This window comes from Mauremys mutica, chromosome 3 (genome assembly GCF_020497125.1).
Source record: "Mauremys mutica isolate MM-2020 ecotype Southern chromosome 3, ASM2049712v1, whole genome shotgun sequence".
Taxonomy (NCBI): domain Eukaryota; kingdom Metazoa; phylum Chordata; order Testudines; family Geoemydidae; genus Mauremys; species Mauremys mutica.
Window position 1 is genome coordinate 190,955,415 of NC_059074.1, and position 17,891 is coordinate 190,973,305.

The 17,891-nt window shown below is 41.6% G+C and overlaps 1 protein-coding gene across 12 annotated transcripts in view; it reads left to right on the forward strand.

Annotated features, from left to right (window-relative positions):
* Positions 1-17,891, forward strand: part of LOC123367120 (polyamine-modulated factor 1-binding protein 1-like) — a 102,581-nt gene that overhangs the window by 7,104 nt on the left and 77,586 nt on the right. For all 12 annotated transcript variants that reach the window (XM_045011159.1, XM_045011161.1, XM_045011160.1 and 9 more), the window contains exon 2: positions 261-327. The gene's annotated coding sequence lies outside the window, so the exon portion shown is untranslated. The remainder of the gene's footprint in view (positions 1-260; positions 328-17,891) is intronic.

Below are 17,891 nucleotides of genomic sequence, written 5' to 3' on the forward strand. Positions count from 1 at the left end.
TGATCCAAAGCCCGATGAGGTAAATAGGACTGTTGACTTCAGTGGTTTTAGGATCAGGTTCCTAGTGAGTCTAGGCTATGAGTCTGCTTTCCCGAACTTTTCACTCTTCTCTAAACAATGGTGATAGTTTAATGACACTCACTTTTGGTTTTGTTTGGAAATTTTCATCATGCAAATATGATTTTTTTCTTAGTCTCAGGCTGCTTGGCAGGCAATATAATTTGTCCTAGTTTTAATGTCGAGTATTACATTTTTTATAGAACTCTGGCGGTGGCCTTCTGGATAGCACCAACATTTCATAAGAAAAAAGGCACTGAAGCAAACAAGGTAATTTTATATGTTATTGAACATCCTGCTGGTTGTAGCTAAATGCCATCTGCTGAAAGGTTGCAATCACTATAGAGGAGCACTATTCTTGATTATAAAATGGCATTATGAAAAGCATTTTTCATTATAGTGAGTCACACAAAACTACATTTCAGGTGAATTAAAGTAGTTGAAATAATAATGGGTATGTTGCTCCTCTGCATGCTAATAGTATAGTAGATTTACTTTTTTGTTAGCTTTTTGGAGGAGGCAGAATAGTCTAGTGTTTAGAGCACCCAGCTGGGAATCAGGAATTCTGAAGTCTCTTTCTTGCTCTGCCACTGATTAGCAGTGTGAACATGTACAAGTCACTGTGCACAAATTTTCAGAAGTGTCCTGTAATTTTGATTGTCCAACCTTGAACACTCAGAGTTTGTGTTTTAGAGATTCTGTTTCCAGTTGCTTAAACTAGGGCTGTATATTTTTAGCATCTATAAAAATCAGATCCCGGATGTCTAAAGCTAGGCACCCCCAAAATGAGACATTCTGAATTGCTTTTGAAAATTTTGGCATTAACATTTTGATACCTTATTATTATCTCTTTGTGAGGCTTCATTGATTAATGTTTGTAAATGCCTTGAAAACCTTGTCTATAAAATGCTGTAGAAGTGAAATATTTTGTTATTTTAGTCCTACTATTAATAATAAAGACTACTGTACTGTATGTTTAACTTGCATGGGTAATTTTAAACTTCTGCTATAGGCAGTCATGAAAGAAAATATCATTTAAACTGCATGTATAATCAAGTTAAACAGTTTTAATAATATGCACATCATATTCATATTCCATATTTATTTTGTATTTTGGACTCTTACATTTTCATAGGGTAGTTAATTCAATTCTGTTGATAGCTCTTGTGTTACAGTGTTAATTCTACAAGCGTTTTATTATGGCCATTAGAATTATCAATAGATTTCAGAGCACAATAATTTTAACCGTGTGCTTCCATGGTACCAATGTTGTACTATACTGCAAACAGTCTTTGATCAGTGAAGTTTTTACAGTGAACCAGAATTTTAGATCTCATTATAAAACAATGCAATTATGTGCTGAACAAAATCAAACCTCTGGAAAAGCATCTGAAAAAGATGAAAGGCCGGAAATGCTGATCTCTCTTTTTAACGGAAATAAAAAGAGATTACCTTTGATTACAGCTCATTCTGTTTATATTAGAAGGGAACAAAGGCATATAGTGCCAGATCCTCCTCAACTTGTGTAAATTGCTGTAGCATAGTCGAAGTCATTGGGCTATGACAACTTATGTCTGCTGAGGATCTGTCCCATAAATTTCCCTAAATAGGGATGTTCACTTTGTCCTTTAAATTACTTTAAAAAAATCAGTGCCCTAATACATGTTCTTAGAGCTTTTGCATAAACCAGTAGATTGGAGCTTTCCTTCCTCTCACAACTGATATTTGAAACTGACAGATTTATTTTCACGCGCAGTAATATTTTTCAGTATTAATATTGAGAAATGAATAAGATTGTATGGTCTTTGGGGGCAAGAAAGTTGTATTCACTGGTAAGGTGCCTTTCAGGCTTTGGAGCTATAAAATTAATGAGTGATTATTTTGTAAATGGCTGCTTCCCTGCCCAGAAGTTTACTTTAGATCGATGGACAACAGCAAGGGATGACAACAAAGAGATTGACTGGGAAGGGCAGGACAAGGGCAGTAGGATTGTGTGCTGCCTTAGGATTGCTAGTGCATATATGTGTCTTGATAATTAAGATATATATGATGATGTATTCTCTTTCTTAGAAATAATTTACATGAATTAAATGTAAGAGTGCGGAAAACAGACATAGGAACAGCCATACTGAATCACCAGTTCTGGTCCAACCCAGTCTAGTGTCCCTCTGTTTGATTGTGGCCAGCACTGCAGATCTAGGTCAGAATCTTGAGCCATGTTAAGACTGCTCTTTGTGCCCCCTAGCATTGGTGCTGAGGATCAGGGCCTTTGTGTTTTGTTCAATGCAATGCCTCAAACAGAAACTATTTGTGAATCTGATGTTTTTACTTACAGAAAAACCAGGCTGCTATAAAATTTACGTGTGGAGTTTGGAAACTGATGTGTCAGTCTAAGTTAAGTGATATGTGATTAGTGAGAAATGCTGGATACTGTGTGCACACTTGTTGCTAAAACTTAAGCAGGGCGTGATCTTGCAAGGTGCAGAAGCCACTCATGTCTCCAAGTCCAGCGATGCCATGTAGATGTGCTCAGCAAATTGCGAGTTTGAGTGCTTGGTGAACAGGGAATGCATTACAGCTGGCACATTTTTTAAGGAAGACCCAGGGTGAAATCCTGGCCCCGTTGAAGTCAGAATGGAAGATTTTGCAATTGATCTCAGTAGGGCTAGGATTTCACTCCAGATATTCGAATTTTTTGTTTAAACTTTCTGGGCTAAAATTCTGCCTTCAAATACACCTGCCAAAACCCTACTGAAGTACCAGAGGGTAGATTTTCGTCCATATGGCATTTAATTCCAGTACTAGTGTCATATAGGTCTGTTTTCATTTTTTAAAAAATTCTGGATGATGCCAATGGTATTATCTTACGTGCCATGAGCGAAAGGAATTGGAAAAATCACTGAAATAGTTTAACATAAAACTTATTATCTACAGTGACAGGAGAATTGTAGGTTTTAAAAATACTTATTGACTGTGTCTGTAGGTTTGAGATCACCTATAATATGCAGTTCATTTCAGTTTGGGCTTGACACCTTCCAGAGAGAAACCTCATAGCACTGAATACGGTTGCAAGGAAAAAATAACTTGATTCCTGGGACTAAAATAGAAAGGGATTAAATAACTGGAAAACTGGGGAAGCCAAATTGCATAATTAGATTATATGTAGAATTTGTTACAAATATACACAGTATCAAATAAATTATGTCTGATTTATCGGAAATAGCAACAAAGAGTCATATTGTATGGCGAAATAACCAGATCTAAGGCTGCATGTCCAGCCTTTCAGTATGGTGTGATAAATGTGAGATGGCTCCATTTTGAAAGGTTGTAACCTGTAACAAGAGTTTTCAGTTATTAAAGAAAAATCATAAGCGAAAAACAGTAATGAAGCTTTTATATCCGATTCTTGAATCTGTAATGATTTGTTTAGTGTATTGCCAATGTCCCACCAATATTGGAAAACCTGGTATTTTTTCCTTCCCAACTGTCTTCTACAGCATATGTAGAAAATACTGCACTGTTATCTGAAAACCTGATTCAAATTGTTCTTCTTTAAAACTAGAAACCTCCCATATTTCTGTAGGTGGCCATTTTCCTTTCCTTATGTTTTTTCTTCTTTTTAACCAAGAGATCTCTTCTCAGCTTATTTGTTTTCTTCAAGCTCTTTGTTGCCAAATTTTGTATGCTTTTCCATATGCAAAGCCACAGCCATATACATTCAGTATGAATGGCCTTAATTTTACATTTAATATTACAAGAATGACAATACAACCTGTAGACGTGCGGACTCACCCCTACGGTGCCTCCTGCTGTTGACTCCTGGGAATTAGCTCACTTCCAGCCAGGAGTGCCCTCTGCAGGCTGCTGATCCACCTGTCCTCTTGGTCCCTGTGTCCCTTCCTGGACCCCGGTGCCCTTTTAACTGGGGTGCTGCCCCCTGGCAGTACCCCACCAATCTGGGTCTCCCCTCCCTGGGGAACCCCCAACCCACTATCCCAACTTTGCCTCAGTATAAGGCTTACTGCCCAGTCTTCCATCTAGCCCCCATTCACTGGGGCAGACTGCAGTATCAGCCACTTATCATAGGTAAAGGGGTTTGGACCTGCTTTGCCTCCCCTGGGCTGCCCCCTGCAACCCTCAGTACCTCTTGGCCTTATGCTAGGCCGCAGTCTGGGGCTTTCCAGGCAGGAGTTCCCCAGCTCCTCTGCCTTTCCCCAGCCCTGCTTCACCCAGGTGCCCCATGTCTAGCTCCCTGCAGCCAGGCCCTTCTCCCTCTACAAACAGAGGGAGACTGACTGGGCTCCTGGTTCACTGCCTCTTATAGGGGCCAGCTGGGCCTGATTGGGACCTAGCCACAGCTGACCCTGCTTTCTCACAATCAGCCCAGGCTTCTTGCCCCAGCCCCAGCCCTCTCCTGGGCTGTTTTAAGCCCCGAAGGGCAGGAGCAGGTAATCACGCTGCTATAAACCGCAAAAGTAAGATCACCATGACAGAGGGCATGAAGTACTCCTCCATAAGGCCTTGTCTTTGGAAGTCGTGGGAAAACACTGATGTAAATACCTACAGTGCCATGTCTCCATTCAAGCCATGCTGTTTGAAGTTCAGGTCAAGTACAGTTCTGTCCCATGACCACCCTGGTGCTGCATTATACCTTTGCAGTTGCACTGGCATTTGGGTACCTCTCCCTAAGTTCCCAAAATAGCTTCCTGAAGCTGTGGCTTTTGAGAGAGCTTGGAAAGCTTCAGGGAGACCCGGGGAATTGTAGGAAATGAGGTCATATTCCTGTAAGTCTCCTGGTGCCCGTGCTGTTGGCTAGTGCTTTTATCAGAATGGTGGCCAGGGTGACCAGTTAGCTCTTGCCCATTGCTCAGCAAAAAAAGGTTTCTGCTGAAGCTTCTATAAAGCAGTGAGCAGACCGCTGAGGCAGCTAAGCGGAGGCAGTGGAGGATGTTCTGGCAGTACTTGCTGAGAGCCAGAGACCAGTTCGCTGATGCAGTCATGATGCAATCGTTGTGCTTTCATTGAAATCCTAGGAGATGGCTCTCCACTGTGCTTGCAGATCAACTTCACGGGGTCTCATGTCACTTTTGTGCCTGGACTATGCTCATAGACAGGTGGGACAAAACTATTCTCAAGCAGCATTGGCCACATAACTTTGAGATGAAAAAATAGGCTTCATTTAAAGATGCAATACACAGAAAATAAGTTATAACTGGCACATGCTACATATGCCACAAAAATAATTAACCTTCATAGAGGGAATAGCCTCATTTCCCATTGTTTATTTTTATGTTCTCAAGTAGGAGAAACGTCTGCACTCTTCTCTACTTTTTGGGTCCTACTTAACTGAAAAATCTAGTTGCATATGTATAACCCTCTACAAAACACATAAATCCTCAGTCTGGCTTTGTTGGGATTTGAAATAGGCTCAACAGGATCAACCAACTACCACATTAATGTGCTGAGTCTGTTCTCTGGCAGCTACAAATGAATTTGATAACATGAAAAATTCCTGTGTGGAAAAATGGAAAGCTGATCTCCAAATAAAATCCTCTCTGGGTTAAGAAATCCCCTTGCACTATGGAATATTATTCAACATGAGACAAGGGCAAAGGACAAACTAAAACACTCAGTAATACATTTCTCAACCTGAAAACATGTTTCATGAGATTAAATTTTAGCACAAACACAAGCTGACTCCTGCAGTCTTCACACAGTCAAAACTCCCAATAGGAGTTGCATGCATGTAAAGGGTGCATGATAGTCCTATTTGTGGTACTAAATCTGTATTTTTAGATAACAGTTTCCATTACAAAATTAAATCATGATAAGTTTTTCCAGGCGTGGGAATTTGTTTATAATGGGGCAAATCCAGCTGTTTATATGTAAACATGACCCAATTTTAATGAGAATTTTTCTTGAGTAAGGACTGCAGGTGAAATTGACAGTTCTAAGGCGCGAGTGGAACTGAAGTGGGGCATACAGCTTTTACTGGCCCTTTCCAGAGGGCTGAGTTTCACACTGTATAATTTGGACCAGTATAATCAGTCTTTTGAATATCTGAGATGAACCCAATACATTTTCTAACATTCCTGGGATAAAATAATTTCTGTTGTGATATGCTGAAAACACTGGGCTAGATTCACAGGCTGCTTATGCCAATGTAAATGACGGTAGAATTCCCTTGGGATGGAAACTTCACCAGGGGACTGAGTTTCATTTGTTTTGCTGTAATGCAACTCTTGGGGCATGGCATAGCAGCAGGGACTGATACAACACAGAAAGCGGATGGCATTGCCAGGAAAGGGATACATAGCATGCCAGGAGAGTCAGCTAATGCAGCAGCTTTCTAGAGAAGATGTCAGCAATAAAGTGTCTATAAGGGACCAGTGCACAATGAAATTGTTACTCTGGCAGAAACCTGACAGAGGGCAGAGGTAGAAACATTAATTTCCCTCTAAAGAAGGTTGAACATCATTCAGGTATAATGGGTTTAGCTGGCACAGGCAAGTGTGATTATATCTTCCTTTGCCAGCTTAGCCAAATTTGTCTATATTGGGTATTTACTATAGTTCCAGGATGCAATAGGAATAGCTCACTAGGGAAGTTTCCTTAAGTCCAATGTAAGTAAAGTTTAAGTTTTCTCTACTGTCATACAATCAGAAATGCTGTGTAAGAGGATACTTGCACCACCTGTATCTCCTATAATTATCCTGAACCCAACACTAGATTTTGTGCCCCTTTTTTAAAAAGACATACTGCTAAATAGATTTAAAGTATGTTGCCTTTAGAACAATAAGTGAGCAGCACTATAGCACTAATGAAACACCAGGCGCTTGGCAGATCTCTGTCAGCTGAGAGAAATAACAAAAGCAGTAGGATAAGAACAGACTAATTTATTCTACTCTTTTATGTGCAGCATACTGACTTGCAAATTCCACAGTGTCAGGAGAAAAGTCTGTTTTAAAGTCTGTTTCATGTGCTATAAATTACCTGAGGGAGAGTCTGAATCTTTAAAGGGAATTTAGATAAATTTCTCTTATTTAAAAAAAATGCAGTATAGTAAAAAACATATTCTCAAATGTTCATGCTAATTTTATATATAAAAATAGACATTAAGCTATGGATATCATAACTAGACTTCTGCATTCCGATTGCCAGCCTTTTGGTCAGTTTATAGAACTTGGCAGTCTGCAGTCAGAGAGGAGCCAAACATTTTGTTATGGCTTTGGGAAAGGGTGAGAAAGTAAAGAAGAGAAGAAAAAGATTTATGAAGTCTTTGTTGAGCTGTATGATGATTAGACTCATCTTACAAACCTCAGGGCTAGATCCTGGGATCTGGCAGAGCTATGCTCAGAACCAACGTAGGACTGGAGGGGGAAGGTGTGAAAAGTTGGCTCTCAGACACCTTTCTGCTCTTTCAATCCTGGGACTGGTGTTGAGACTGTTTCAGTCCTATGCTGTAATTTATCAGAGCTTGAGGGCAGCCAATAGTAATTGTTCCACACCCCTGACAGGTCCTCAATGCCAGAGGGCCAGATGACACTGGCTATGCCAGTTTTATGCTTGCTGGAGATTCCCCTACACCAGAAGAGTCTTCAGTTGCCACATTAGGGCAACTTTGCAGCTACTTTGCACTATCTGAATAGTAGAGCAAAAAAACGTCTGGAAGAGAGGCTGAGGACCTGACCCAACTTGTTTGCATAGTGAAGGGAGTTGAAATTCCTGAATTTTGTCTTTGTTTTGTTTTGAAAGATCCATCTTTAGGATGAGTATGCTTCAGGCTTGTCTATGCACAAACTTGCAGTGATTTAATTTATCAGTTTAGTTACACTGGTGCAAAACTGTGTGGACACACAAATCTGTTTTAAAACTAGTTATATCTGTTTAGCTTGCACCTGTAAATTGTAATTCAGATTTAAATCGCTTAAAGTATCGACACACAAAACTGCACCAATTTAACTAAATTTGTTTAAAATCCCACCAGTCAACTGTGTGTTTAGACCAGCAAAGTAGGAATCAAAGTATCTTTATTAATAACCAAGGCATTTTTACATAGATAAGTAACAATACACAGTGTGTTAATTCTTCTTCTTCGAGTGTTTTGCTCGTGTCCATTCCATGATAGTTATGTGCACGCCGCATGCACAGTTGCTGGAGATTTTTCCCTCAGTGGTATCTGTAGTACTGGCTCAGGTGCCCTCTTGAGCCGTGTGCATATGTGCCAGTATCAGGGGGGTCAACCGGCCTCACACCCTCTCAGTTCCTTCTTACTGCCCAACCAGGACGATTGTGGGAACGGTGGTTCTTGCTGTGGCTTCTTGATGGTTCTTTCTCAGTGGTTGGACTTTCTCTGTTCATATTCAGTATAGTTTCCAGAGTTAGTGTATATAGTAGTGTTAATGATTGTCCCTATCATCAAGGGACTTTTTGCCCCAGGGGTTGGGCATGCCCTGGGCTTCAAGCCGTGTGCCTCTTGTGGCAAGCCAATGCCAGTTAGTGACCCACACACTAGGTGTCTAAAGTGTTTGGGGGAAGTCTCATGTTAAAGAGAAGTGCTAGATCTGCAGGGACTTCAAACCCCATACCAGAAAGGACAGGGATATTCGGCTGAAAGCCATTCTTATGGAGGTGGCCATCAGACCAGTCTTGGAGCTGAGCCACTCCAAATTGGTGCTAAGTACTTTGGCATCCATTTGGAGTGCTCCCCTGGCACCGTGTTCTTCCTGGCACTGTTCTCCATCTCCAGTGCCGAACAAGAAACATAAGAAACAGTGCATTGACAGAGGATGTTCTCCAGTGATGAAGAGAGACAAGTGGGGAGGGACTGGTGTAGTGAGACCCATGTCGGACCAGTTGTCCTCCCCAGAGCCACTGATGGCACTGCAGACTCCTGCTAGAGCGCCGACTCTGGTACGGGACCACCACCAACTCCCGGGAGCAGCTGTGGGGCCAGACATTTGCTGATCCTCTTGACACTGGAGGCCTTTTAGGTGGTGTCCCTCCTGATCTTGCTGACCCCTCAAGGACTCCCGCTGGCTAAGGTGACTGGGGTCAGAAGGGAACAAGGTCCAGCAAGCTCCATCCTGGTAGTGACCATGGCGGCACCATCCAGAGGCAAGTCCTCCATGCTAGTAATGCACCATCTTGATACTGGTCCCCAATCTCTCGGTACCGCCTGGTGGCAGAAGTAGGTACTGCACCATCATGGTCTCCAAGGGAAGAATCTTCTTCGGAGTCATGAGGGGAAATCCTTCACTCCATCAAAGACCTACCAGTACCCAGCATCTGGGCCTCCAAACTTTGATACTGGCCTTCTTGCCGTCGCCTGGCCACTGGGCCACTGGCCGATGCAGTGGCAGTACTGGAACCCTTGGGGTTTCTCCCAGTACTGGGACCCCCTTCCCAACCACTCATACTCAGTGGTATCAGGTAGGTGGGTTACTGCCTCTTCCCATCTGGCGCTGGACTCCAACTTCTGCTGACGTCCAGGAGATGGTCACAATGGACATAGTGATAGCAGAGGAGAGGAGGGATTCCCTCTTCCATCATTGGCCTCCTCCTTCTGGATGAGGCAGTTGCAGGCCCTAGTACCCTGCTCCCTCAAGACAACTTCAGGGCCTATCAGGACCTCCTGAAAAGGGTCATGGCAAACTTGGGTCTGGAAGCTGCTGACTCCTCCAGAGTGGCCTTACTTATAAACAAAGCAATGTTGGATCACGTTAAGACACTGTGGCAGACCCCTTCTTTTCTTCCTCAAAGAGGGAGAGAAGAAATACTGTGTCCCAGCAAGCGGGTTTGACTACCTTTACTTTACTCGCACCCTCAGGGATCCTGGGTAGTGTGTGTGGCAAATGAGCGGGAGAGACAGGGACAGTTGAGTGCTACCCCAAAAATAAAGAAGCTAAAAGATTGGAACTTTTTGGATTGAAAGTTTATTTGACGGGCAGTCTCCAACTATGTATCTCCAGCCAGCTGGCTTTCCTGGAGGAGATGTGATTTTAATCTGTGGGACTTGCTGTGCAAATTTAAAGTCTCCCTCCCACAGGAATTGAGGCAGGAATTTGCGGGCATCTTAGGGATTACAAGACTGTGGCCAGGACCTCCCTTCAGGTGGCTCTGGACGCGGCCAACTCAGCAGCCAGGACCATGGCATCAGCAGTCACCATGAGGTGCTGTTCATGGCTTCAATCATCTGGCCTTCCTCATGAGGTTCAGCAGTCCATCCAGGACCTTCCCTTTGAAGGCTCCTTACTATTTTCTGAGCAGATGGACTTGAAGGACTTGAGGGCCACCCTTCGTTCCTTAGGCCTTTACATGCTGCCAGCCTCCAGGAAGCACATCAGACTCTAGCAGCCTCCCAGGTTTGTGGCACCTCCCAGGCAGGAGCCCTACAAAATAAAGGGAAACGGTTACAAACGACAACAACCCCTCTCTTCTACCTCAGTCTACCAGTTGGGCTCTCATAGATATTTCAGTGGGGCCACACAGGCCTTTTGAAGGTACGCCTGAAGGCATTATACCAGTCTCAGCTCCGGATCCGGATTAATCACAGTTATAATCGCATTGTTAAACAATAGAATACCAATTGACATTAAATATTTTGGATGTTTTTCTACATTTTCATATATATTGTATTCTGTGTTGTAATTGAAATCAAAGTGTATATTATTTTTATTACAAATATTTGCACTGTAAAATGATAAACAAAAGAAATAGTATTTTTCAGTTTGCCTCATACAAGTACTGTAGTGCAATCTCTTTGTCGTGAAAGTACAACTCACAAATGTAGATTTTTTTTTTGTTACATAACTGGACTAAAAAAAAACAACCTGTAAAAACTTCAGAGCCTAGAAGTCCATTCAGTCCTACTTCTTGTTCAGCCAATAGCTAAGACAAACAAGTTTGTTTACATTTACAGGAGACAATGATGCCCTCTTCTTATTTACAGTGTCACCAGAAAGTGAGAACAGGCATTTGCATGGCACTTTTGTAGCTGGCATTGCAAGGTATTTACGTGCCAGATATGCTAAACATTCGTATGCCCCTTCATGCTTTGGCCACCATTCCAGAGGACATGCTTTCATGCTGATGACGCTTGTTAAAAAAATAATGTGTTAATTAAATTTGTGACTGAACTCCTTGGGGGAGAATTGTATGTCCCCTGTTCTGTTTTATCCGCATTCTGCCATATATTTCATGTTATCAGTAGTCTCGGATAATGACCCCAGCACATGATGTTCATTTTAAGAACACTTTCACTGCAGATTTCACAAAACGCAAAGAAGGTACCAATGTGAGATTTCTAAAGATAGCTACAGCACTAGCCAAGTTTTAAGAATCTGAAGTGCCTTCCAAAATCTGAGAGGGATGAGGTGTGGAGTATGCTTTCAGAAGTCTTAAAAGAGCAACACTCCGATGCGGAAAGTACAAAACCCAACCACCAAAAAAGAAAATCAACCTTCTGCTGGTGGCATCTGACTCAGATAATGAAAATGAACATGCGTCAGTCTGAGTTGCTTTGGATTGTTATCGAGCAGAACCCGTTATCAGCATGGACGCATGTCCCCTGGAATAGTGGTTGAAGTGGTTGAAGCATGAAGGGACATATGAATCTTTAGCACATCTGGCACGTAAATATCTTGCGACGCCGGCTACAACCATGCCATGCGAACGCTTGTTCTCACTTTCAGGTGACATTGTAAACAAAAGCAGCATTATCTCCTGAAATGTAAACAAACTTGTCTGTCTGAGTGATTGGCTGAACAAGAAGCAGGACTGAGCGGACAGGCTCTAAAATTTTACATTGTTTTATTTTTGAATGCAGGTTATTTTGTACATAATTCTACATTTGAAAGTTCAACTTTCATGATAAAGAGATTGCATTACAGTACTTGTATTAGGTGAATTGAAAAATACTATTTCTTTTGGGGTTTTTTACAGTGCAAATACTTGTGTCACAGAGTTTGGGGGATACAAGCCCTGCATCCCCGGCTTCCTGCGATTCACCATGACTCTCAGCCAGCCAGTAAAACAAGGTTTATTTAGACGACAGGAACACAGTCCAAAACAGGTCTTGCAGGTACAGACCACAGGACCCCCTTAGTTAGGTCCATCTTGGGGGGCCCCAGGGAGGCCAGAGCCCCATCTGGGCTACCCTCCATTTTCCCAGCCAGCTCCAAACTGAGACTCTCCAGCCCCTCCTCTCTGGCGTTTGTCTCTTTCCCGGGCCAGGAGGTCACCTGATCTTTTTGTTCTCCAATACCTTTAGTTGGCACCTTTTTAGAGGAGGGGCCCAGGCTATTAGTTGCCAGGAGACAGAGTGTCGGCCATTCTCTGTGCAGACAGTATCACAGGGGCCTTGTGGGCGCTGCAACAATCATAAACCCTGATCCCCCCCACCTAGATACCTAAGAAATGCATATGGGGAAACTGAGGCATCCACACAGTATTCAGAGAAAACATTAAGAACATTCCCACTTCGTCACAACTTGTAATAAAAAATAAATATAAAGTGAGCACTGTACACTATGTATTCTGTGTTGTAATTGAAATCAATATATTTGAAAATGTAAAATATTTAAATGGTATTCTATTATTGTTTAACAGTGAAATTAATCACAATTAATTTTTTTAATTGTATGATTAATCATGATTAATTTTTTTAATTGCTTGACAGTCCTAATAAATAACACTTTCCTATTCACTTTCTCCATAGAATTCATGCTTTTATGGACTTCTAGCATGTCCCCCCTCAATGGTCTCCTTTATAAGATGGATAGTTCCAGTCTTTTTAATCTTATGGAAGCTGTTTCATACCCCTGATCATTTTTGGACTTAACTATCTCGAGTAATTGTTTTGCGTGCAAATTTTGCCTTTTCACTGTTCAGCCCCTTTTCCAGATCATTTATGAATATGTTGAACAGTACAGGTCCCAGTACAGATCCTTAGGGGCAGGGTGGCGCAACCCATTAGGCGACCTAGGCAGTTGCCTAGGGCGCTAACATTTGCGGGGCGGCAACCACGGCAGCCGGATCTTCGGCCGCCCGTCGTCAGCGGCATTTCGGGGGTGGGACCTTCTGCCGCCTCTGTCGGGAGTAGTATTTCAGGGGCAGGACCTTCCGCTGCCTAGGGCAGCAGAAAAGCTGATGGTGCTCCTGCTTAGGGGACCAAGGTATTTATCCCTCTCCATTGTGAAAACTGACCACTTACTCCTACTCTTTGTTTCCTATGTTTTAACCAGTTACTGATCCATGAGAAGACCTTCCCTCTGATACTATGAATGTTTAGTTTGCTTGATTAGTTTGCTTAAGAACCTTTGGTAAAGGACCTTGTCAAAGGCTTTCTGAAAGTTGACATTATCGACTGGATCACCCTTGTCCACATTCTTGTTGACACCCTCAAAGAATTCTAATAGATTGTTTTTGTAAAGGGAAATCATACCTTACCAGTGTTGACTCTGCCCCCAACATATTGTGTTTATCTATGTGTCTGGTAATTCTGTTCTTTACTATAATTTCAACCACTTTGCCTGGTACTGAAGTTAGGTTTACTGGCCTGTAATTGTCAGGATCGCCTCTGGAACCTTTTTTAAAAATTGGATTTATGTTAGCTATCCTCCAGTCATCTGGTATATAGGCTGATTTAAGTGATAGGTTACATACCACAGTTAGGAGTTCTGCAGTTTCACATTTGAGTTCCTTCAGAACTTTTGGGTGATACCATCTGGTCCTGGTGACTTATTACAGTTTAATTTATCAATTTGGTCCTAAACCATCTCTGACATCTCAGTCTGTGAAAGTTCCTCAGATTTGTCACAGAAAAAGAATGGCTTGAGTGTGGGGATCTCCCTCACATCTTCTGCAGTGAAAACTGATGCAAAGAATTCATTTAGCTTGTCTGCAATGACCGTGTCTTCCTTGAGCGTTCCTTTAACGTGTTTATTGTCCAGAGGCCTCAATGACTCCTTGTCAGGCTTCCTACTTCTGATGTATTTAATTTTTTTTTTTTTGCTGTTCATTTCTGTATCTTTTGCTAGATACTTTTCTAATTATTTTTTGGCCTGCCTAATTATACTTTACACTTGATTTGCCAGAATTTATGCTCCTTTCTGTATTTTAGTCATTAGTTTTTGACTTCCAGTTTTTAAAGGATCTCTTCTTGCCTCTTAACAGTTTAGCCCTGATAGCACTTTTTTGTCTTCTTACAGTTGTTTTTTTTAAATTTGGGGTATACATTTAATTTGAGCCTCTATTATAGTATTTTTAAGTACAGTAACTCCTCGCTTAACGTTGTAGTTATGTTCCTGAAAAATGCGACTTTAAGCAAAACAATGTTAAGCTAATCCAATTTCCCCATAAGAATGAATGTAAATGGGGGAAAAAAATTTTCACCAGACAAAAGACTATATTATATATATATATATATATATATATATATATATATATACACAGTATACGTTTTAAACAAACAATTAATACTGTACATAGCAATGATGATTGTGAAGCTTGGTTGAAGTGGTGGAGTCAGAGGGTGCGATATTTCCCAGGGAATGCCTTACTGCTAAATGATGAACTAGAACTTGGCTGAGCCCTCAAGGGTTAACACGTTGTTTATGTAGCCTCATACTCTACGAGGCAGCATGAATGGAGGGAGGAGAGACAGCATGGCAGACAGAGACAGATACACACACCCTGTGTGAGAGAGAGATGCGCATTATCCCTTTAAGTACGCTGATTCCACTCCAAGTAGATCAGGAAGTTGAGACAGCAGCTGCTGCCTGCAAGCTCCCTCCGTCCTGAGCCCTGTTGTTTGTCCCCCCGCTCTATGGAGATGGGGTAAGTGGGGAGCAGGAGAAGAGGGGAAGGGGACACCCTGATATTTGCCCCCCTCTCCTCCGCCCCCGCACAGCAAGCAGGAGGCTCCCGGGAGTAGCTCCAAGGCAGAGGGCAGGAGCAGCACATGGCAGTGGGGGGAGGGACAGCTGAACTGCCGGCAATTGATAGCCTGCTGGGTGGCTGCTGCACAGAGAACTTAGGGGAGTGGGGAGCTGATGGGGGGCTGCCGGTCCACCCTGGTTCCAAGCCCCCACCAGCTAACTCCAACGGGCTGCTCTTTCTGCAAGCAGTGGACAAAGCCAGGTGGCTGCCAAACAACTTTATAAGGGAGCATTGCACAACTTTAAATGAGCATTTTCTCTAATTGATCAGCAACGTAACAACAAAACAACGTTAACTGGGCCGACTTTAAGTGAGGAGTTACTGTAGTCTCCATGCAGTTCGCAGGCATTTCACCCTTGTGACTGTTCCTTTTATTTTTTGTTTAACTAGCTTCCTCATTTTTGTGTAGTTCCCCTTTTGAAGTTAAATGTTACTGTGGTGGGTTTCTTTGGTATCGCTCCCCCAAGGATGTTCCATTTAATTACATTATGGTCGCTATTACCAAGTGGTTCAGCTATATTCACCTCTTGGACAGATCCTATGCTCCATTTACGACTAAATCAAGAATTGTCTCTCTTCTTGTAGATTTCAGGAAAAACTGCTCCAAAAGCAATCATTAATTGGTTGAGAAATTTTATCTCTGCATCCCTTTCTGAAATGACATATACCCAATCAATATGAGGGTAGTTGAAATTCCTCTTTATTATTGGGTTTTCTGCCTTTGTAATCTCTCTAATCTATCTGAGCATTTCACAGTCACTGTCACCAGGCTGGTCAGGTGGTCAGTAGTATATTTCTACTGCCATACTGTTATTGTTCAAGCATGGACTGTCTGTCCATAGAGATCCTATGGTACAGTTTGATTCATTTAAGATTTTTACTTTATTTGACCCTACTCTTTCTTTCACATATAGTGCCACTCCCCCACCATGTGACCTTCTGTCATTCCTATGTATTTTGTACCCTGGTATTACTGTGTCCCATTGATTATCCTCATTCCACCAAGTTTCCATGATGCCTATTATATCAGTATCCTCAATTAAAGCCAGCCAGTCAAGTTCACCCATCTTAGTATTTAGACTTCTAGTGTCCCTTAATATAAAACAAGTAATTCATGCTGAATGTGCATGGTTGGTCCAGTGTGTGAAAAATACATCACAAACAGGGCCACATTCTTTCCCAACATATTCAATGAAATCTCATTTCATTTTGGGACAGGATTTGACCCATGGAATTTAATAACTTATTGTTATAGCAGGCATCACCAACTGGCAGTGTTACAGTCTTCCAAGATTTTTTCCTTAACATGTGGGTGAATGTTTTGACTTGGAAGACATGCTGTATTATTGTTCATTTTGGGTTATGCAGGGTTCTGTGTAGAGGCAGTGGTCCTTGGAGAGGGAGCTGTGTGAGCAGCATGAGAATTTGTTCTCTTCTTTGGTCTCTGATTAGAGTCTATTCTTGAGTCAAAGTTGCTTCCTGGGAACTGGGCACTGATGTTGGATTAAAATTCCAGAAGGAAGGGATTGCCCTGCATGCTGTTTGACCACCTTTGTTCCAGGACTGGTGTGTGTGTGTGTAAATAAAACAAGTTAAATTTAGAATCTATGTCACTGCAGGTCAGCTTCTCAGTGGAGGAGAAATCAAAGCCCCTAATATCTGTTGGTTCTCAATATAGGGATGACACTGGTATCAGGACAGGGGTTTCAGAAAGGCAACAGTGAATGAAATTGCTTCAAAGAGAAATAAGTAACCATGAAACTAAATTCAAGGTTTATATATACATCTCTTATACTTTCTTACAAAAACGTTTGTTAATTTGTTTCCAACATGTAAAAATAGCTATGAAAGAACATTACAGTTTTGAAAATTTAAGTGTGCAAAAATATGGAACTTCTCAGTTAAGATTGTTCCAGGATGTGAATTCTTGTTAGAGTAAATGTTTTAATGTTCTAATAAAATTCTTTTAAAAATAATATGATATTAGCTTTTTCATGTTTGAGAACAAATAAAGAGAAAATGAAAAAAAGTGAATATTGCAATGGCAGACCTAGTTTTCAGCATTTTTATAGATCCTCTTTACAGTGGAAATATTTTAAATATTCATATGCAAACTATATTCATGTTTTGGACATTCTTTAAAAGTATTAATGTACATTTACATTAACATAGATATTGCATTTTATTAATAACAGTGCACAGTGCTTTGCCTTTTCAGTGTCCTCCATCTAAGGATTTCAAAGCATGTGTTTGGTGCAGAATGGCTATAGAAAGGTGTTCATTGCAGTGTTGTTATACACTGGTAACTACACAAGCAGAAGTAATAGAAAAATGTTTGCTGTAGCTATTGGTGATTAGAGCAGAATCCTGTAGCATGCGTATCAGTAGATACATGAGGAGCTGGGCTATTTTCTAGATGAACTAGCTTTAGCTGGAGGTGTTTGCTTATTGTATGGTTTGTTTAGTTTAATGTGAGTTTCAGGAAGGATACGGAGGGGAAAGCAGCTGTGGACTAGATGGTGAAAAGCTTCTTCTGTACTTTTTGTTTTTCAAAGCAAGCCAAGACAGAGTCTGAAACTCTGATCCTACCAGAGAGGCAACAGACCCTGTCCAAATGGTAAAAGGTCAGCATTAAAGCTGTGTTCATATAAAAGGTGTTTGTACAAAGTGAAAAAAAAAACCCCAACAATTTAGCTGTTTGGGAAAGAGGCTGCACATTTCAGTCCATCACAAGGTAACTCCGTACACAGGCTATTCAAGCACAAACAGGAGTTGGCGCAGCCCTGAGGCCATGACCGGGAGTGTAAAAAACAGCTGTTTTGGCTATAAATAGACCTGTGCTTCTTCTCATGTGAAGCATTTTTTGTGGCGCTTTCCATACAAATGAAGAGGAA